Raw genomic sequence first — 6,887 nt, 5'->3', positions numbered from 1 at the left:
ACTAGAGGCAAGCGAAATTGTCGCAAGTTTGGCTTCTTTGTGTTTCAATCCCGCTGCCTGGAGAACATGGATACAGCCCGAGGACTGCCTGGAAAACACGGATACAGCCCAAGGACTGCCTGGAAAACACGGATACAGCCCGAGGACTGCCTGGAGAACATGGATACAGCCCGAGGACTGCCTGGAGAAGCTGGATACAGCCTAAGGACTGCCTGGAGAACATGGATACAGCCCAAGGACTGCCTGGAAAACACGGATACAGCCCAAGGACTGCCTGGAGAACATGGATACAGCCCGAGGACTGCCTGGAGAACATGGATACAGCCCAAGGACTGCCTGGAAAACATGGATACAGCCCGAGGACTGCCTGGAGAACATGGATACAGCCCAAGGACTGCCTGGAGAACATGGATACAGCCCAAGGACTGCCTGGAGAAGGTGGATACAGCCCAAGGACTGCCTGGAGAAGCTGGATACAGCCTAAGGACTGCCTGGAGAACATGGATACAGCCCAAGGACTGCCTGGAGAAGGTGGATACAGCCCAAGGACTGCCTGGAGAACATGGATACAGCCTAAGGACTGCCTGGAGAACATGGATACAGCCCAAGGACTGCCTGGAGAACATGGATACAGCCTAAGGACTGCCTGGAGAAGGTGGATACAGCCCGAGGACTGCCTGGAGAAGGTGGATACAGCCCGAGGACTGCCTGGAGAAGGTGGATACAGCCATAGGCTGAGACAAGACAGACCAACCCATTAAAGAGTAATCAGGCAGATACAGGTCAAAGCAGAGGGAGCAGAACAGGACAAGAAGAGACGGGAAAACCGGAGGTCAGGAGGTCACCCAGCAATCCAATCCAATGGTGGATGGGGGAGGGGTTCTGTGCTGATATTTCCTGGACCTTTATTACTTACCTGGAGCAGAGAGAAAATACAAGATGTGTCTCATTCTATGGAGGAGCCAACAGATCCATGTATTACATAGATGACCTATCGATTTGAAGGGAATCTGACAGTGATGCTGTTAGGTCAGGGAGACACCTGGTACCTCTCATATATCCAGCTGTGCTTCCAGGATGATTTTATTATATAGTAAGAAGAGTGAAAGCGTCTTTCCTGAGCTTCTGAAGTGCAGCAAGCTGTAACACCTCCTTTCTCCCCCTCCCATCCCTGACCCTGGTGTAACACCTCCTCTCTCCCCCTCCCATCCCTGACCCTGCTGTAACACCTCCTCTCTCCCCCTCCCATCCCTGACCCTGCTGTAACACCTCCTCTCTCCCCCTCCCATCCCTGACCCTGCTGTCACACCTCCTCTCTCCCCCTCCCATCCCTGACCCTGCTGTAACACCTCCTCTCTCCCATCCCTGACCCTGCTGTCACACCTCCTCTCTCCCCCTCCCATCCCTGACCGTGCTGGGGCTTCCAGGTGTCAATCAAGCAGGGAGGGGGAGAGAGGAGAGGTTACAGCCTGCTGCTATTCAGGAGCTTGATAAACCCTTTTTGTACCAAAGAATAAAAGCACAGCTGGATATATGAAAGGTACCAGGTGTCTCCCTGACCGGACAGTATCTCATAGTCTCAGCAGTTTGGAATGTGGTGAATTACAGCTGACAGGCTCCCGGAATCTTCCATGCATCAGAGCAGCATCCCCCAAGGTGCAACTCGACAACTCCCATCATGCCCCGGCAGTGTCAGAGGAAGATGGGAGTTGTCAGAAAACGACAGGTTGGTGACAATGTATAGGCAGATTCCAGCAGCCGTGAGGGTGAGACCCAGCTAAGCGATTATCCACAGTGGACGTGCCCAGATAGGTAACATGGACGAGTATATAAACAACAGCCCACCCACAACATTGCCCCAGAGCTGGCCCCTTATATCAGTACCACACACACTATACGCCAGTGCCTCAGCTGCTCACAACCTTCTAACACATCCAGTTAGCAAATCCGGCCTCTAGATGGCGCCAGAGCACAACCTATCCGCACAGTGTACAGGTGGGAGCCAGAGCCTGCTGCATCCAGTCTCTGCAGACTCCTCTCCCGTCTCCTCCTGATGCAAACACTGCAGACCCCATAACACCAGTCATTTTATATATATATATATATATATATATATATATATATATATATATATATATATATATATATATATATATATATATACTGGCCTCATGTAAATGTGCGTGTGACAGGGTTTACTGAGACCTGTGGTTCCTCTATAGGCAGCAGTGTGTGCACTATGTATAGTCCTAATACTTGTCTATAATACCGTATATAGAAACCTAATAAAAAGAAATGCTCATGTGTTCTATATACTGACTAGGGAATAATCCTATATATATGGTATATTGTACATAGGGAAACTATCTGTAGTAAAGTGTATGGACATGGGTTATAGAGAGAGAAGGATAGATAGATAGATAGATAGATAGATAGATAGATAGATAGATAGATAGATAGATAGATAGGAGATAGATAGATAGTGACATATGAGAGTTGCTATGTCTCTAGGATAGTGCTGAGCTGTGGTAATAATACCCATTACCCAGAAACATTGGGGAAGTGAGATAGAAATGCTGGGAAATGATTATTTCATAGACTCTTTATGGTCAGAGGAAAAAGCTGAATCCACAAATGTACAGAGAGGAGAGAAACACAAAGCTATAGCCTTGTTTATGTTTTATCATTTATCTCTATGATCTATTTCTCTCTCCTATCTATCTATAAAGAAAGATTGTGCTTATGAGATAATAAATCACTGATATTTTTTCATTTTGGAGTGCTACCTCAATTTTTGGACTACTATCTATATATCTATTATCTATCTATCTATCTATCTCCTATATATCTATCTATCTCCTATCTATCTATCTATCTATCTATCTATATATCTATCTATCTATCTACTATCTATATATCTATCTATCTATCTATCTCCTATCTATCTATCTATCTATCTATCTCCTATCTATCCATCTATCTATCTATCTATATATCTATCTATCTATCTATCTATCTATCTATCTCCTATCTATCTATCTATTATCTATCTATCTATCTATCTATCTATCTATCTCCTATCTATCTATCTATCTATCTATCTATCTATCTATCTATCTCCTATCTATCTATCTATCTATCTATCTATCTCCTATCTATCTATCTATCTCCTATCTATCTATCTATCTCCTATCTATCTATCTATCTATCTATCTATCTATCTATTATCTATCTATCTCCTATCTATCTATCTATCTATCTATCTATCTATCTCTCTATCTATCTATCTCCTATCTATCTATCTATCTATCTATCTCCTATCTATCTATTTATCTCCTATCTATCTATTATCTATCTATCTATCTATCTATCTATCTATCTATCTATCTCCTATCTATCTATCTATCTATCTATCTATCTATCTATCTATCTATCTCCTATCTATCTATCTATCTCCTATCTATCTATCTATCTATCTATCTATCTATCTATCTATCTATCTCCTATCTATCTATCTATCTATCTATCTATCTATCTCCTATCTATCTATCTATCTATCTCCTATCTATCTATCTATCTCCTATCTATCTATCTATCTATCTATCTATCTATCTATCTATCTATCTCCTATCTATTTATCTCCTATCTATCGTCTTTGTATCTCCAAACTTTTGTTAAGTTTTATTTGCAATTCTATTTTTTATTGAACCCTTCCAGCTAAATGTCATTCATATAAAGTGAAACAAAATTATCTCCCACACTATATATTGTAATGAGACACTAGATAAAAAATATAACATCATATAATGCGCCAGAATATAACATATAATCTACTATAATATAACCAAATGTACGAAACTATAATACAACAATATCCTCATATATAATATAATACAAAATAATATAACATAATACAATACAACAATATCCTAATATACAATACAATATAATATAATACATTATAAAATAATACAATATAATACATTATAAAATAATACAATATAATATAACATAACATAATACAATATAATATAATATAATATAATAAAGCTTCTTTCTTGCTCCACCTCGGGGCAGAGAGACATCAGTGATCGGTTCCTCTTTCTTTTTCATGTGTCGCTGGATTCTCTCGGATCTGTCCTCTTCTTCTTCTTCATCTTCTTCTTCTTCATCATCTTCTTCTTCATCATCTTCTTCATCTTCTTCTTCTTTTTCAGCCTCGTTTATAAGAACATGAAGCAAAGATGAAAGAAGCGGCGGCCGCAGATGCGACTTTCCTCCCGCGCTATTTCTGGCGCAGCTCGGGGCGGATTTGCGTCACTCCCGCGAGTTGCTGATGAAGATAAAGCCTGCTCGATCTTGGAGGAGGAAGCGGCGGCGGCTATTAGAGCGACCCCCCCGGTTATTACGCTTCTTCTCCGGAAGAAATAATCAGCGCGGACGGCTCCTTAAAATACCGCACAGGCGCTAAATATAGAAAGGCGCAGCAGGAAAATCCGCTCATTTATAAGAGCTGGAGGGACGGCAAACAGGATGAGCGGGATGCGGCCATTGTTCTCCTATTTACTGGATTATTATCTGCACCAGGGACCCTAACAACCTGCGCCAAGTGGATGCGACACTTCATGTGCGCCACAAACAGCAGTCCTGGCTATTTATAACCCAAAAGAAGTAATAATAGTGGTGAGAATTGTGAGTGTGCGACACATGGCAGACTCGGCTAGGTTTTATGTACATATATATATATATATATATATATATATATATATATGTAAGACGATAAAAACATCGCAAATCATTCATAAAATATGCGACATATAAGCGACTACAATGTACAGAGACCCAGCTGTAAAAAATGATAAACATATATATTGCTGAAATGGTGGAATATACAAAGGATCTCTACACACTGAAATAAATGGGATTCCTGATCCAGGCCGATAGATAGATAGATAGATAGATAGATAGATAGATAGATAGATAGATAGATAGATAGATAGGAGATAGATAGATAGATAGATAGATAGATAGATAGATAGATAGATAGGAGATAGATAGATAGATAGATAGATAGATAGATAGATAGGAGATAGATAGATAGATAGATAGATAGATAGATAGATAGATAGATAGGAGATAGATAGATAGATAGATAGATAGATAGATAGATAGGAGATAGATAGATAGATAGATAGATAGATAGATAGGAGATAGATAGATAGATAGATAGATAGATGATAGATAGATAGATAGATAGATAGATAGATAGATAGATAGATAGATAGGAGATAGATAGGAGATAGATAGATAGATAGATAGATAGGAGATAGATAGATAGATAGATAGATAGATAGGAGATAGATAGATAGATAGATAGATAGATAGATAGATAGGAGATAGATAGATAGATAGATAGATAGATAGATAGATAGATAGGAGATAGATAGATAGATAGATAGATAGATAGGAGATAAATAGATAGATAGATAGATAGATAGATAGATAGATAGATAGGAGATAGATAGATAGATAGATAGGAGATAGGAGATAGATAGATAGATAGATAGATAGATAGATAGATAGATAGATAGATAGATAGGAGATAGATAGATAGATAGATAGATAGGAGATAGATAGATAGATAGATAGATAGATAGATAGATAGATAGGAGATAGATAGATAGATAGGAGATAGATAGATAGATAGATAGATAGATAGATAGGAGATAGATAGATAGATAGATAGATAGATAGATAGGAGATAGATAGATAGATAGATAGATAATAGGTAGATAGATAGGAGATAGATAGATAGATAGATAGATAGATAGATAGATAGATAGATAGATAGATAGGAGATAGATAGATAAGAGATAGATAGATAGATAGAAAGGAGATAGATAGATAAGAGATAGATAGATAGATAGATAATAAATAAATAGATAGATAGGAGATAGATATATAGATAGATAGATAGATAGATAGATAGGAGATAGATAGATAATAGATAGGAGATAGATAGGAGATAGATAGATAGAAAGATAGATAGATAGATAGATAGATAGATAGGAGATAGATAGATAGGAGATAGATAGATAGATAGATAGATAGATAGATAGATAGATAGGAGATAGATAGATAGATAGGAGATAGATAGATAGATAGATAGATAGATAGATAGATAGATAGATAGGAGATAGATAGATAGATAGATAGATAGATAGATAATAGATAGAATATAATACATTTCTCCTGATACTGGTACATGTTGCGGTTTCTTGTCGTTTTCGTTCTCCCCATCCTCCTCCTCCCGGTTCCATCCTCCTCCTCCCCTATAGCATTCTGTCCCCGGTATATACCGTCCTCTGTACGGTATATAGTAGAAGCCATCAGTATATAGAGTGAAGGACTTGGATGTGTCAGTAATAATTACACAGGAGTTACACTGACGTCACAGACCAAGGATGACGTCACTGAGAATGACCAGATGTAAATTTTTGATAGAATGTAGAGATCAGCGCGTCCTGTAACGGTCAGTGACCGCGTGATGTAACGGCCGCTGTATCCCCGGTAATATATCTGGATACAATGTAACGGCCGCTGTATCCCCGGTAATATATCTGGATACAATGTAACGGCCGCTGTATCCCCGGTAATATATCTGGATACAATGTAACGGCCGCTGTATCCCCGGTAATATATCTGATACAATGTAACGGCCGCTGTATCCCCGGTAATATATCTGGATACAATGTAACGGCCGCTGTATCCCCGGTAATATATCTGGATACAATGTAACGGCCGCTGTATGACCGGTAATATATCTGGATACAATGTAACGGCCGCTGTATCCCCGGTAATATATCTGATACAATGTAACGGCCGCT

The sequence above is a fragment of the Dendropsophus ebraccatus genome, chromosome 15, assembly GCF_027789765.1.
Source record: "Dendropsophus ebraccatus isolate aDenEbr1 chromosome 15, aDenEbr1.pat, whole genome shotgun sequence".
In the NCBI taxonomy this organism is placed as follows: Eukaryota; Metazoa; Chordata; class Amphibia; order Anura; family Hylidae; genus Dendropsophus; species Dendropsophus ebraccatus.
Note: the sequence above shows the minus strand (reverse complement) of the source record.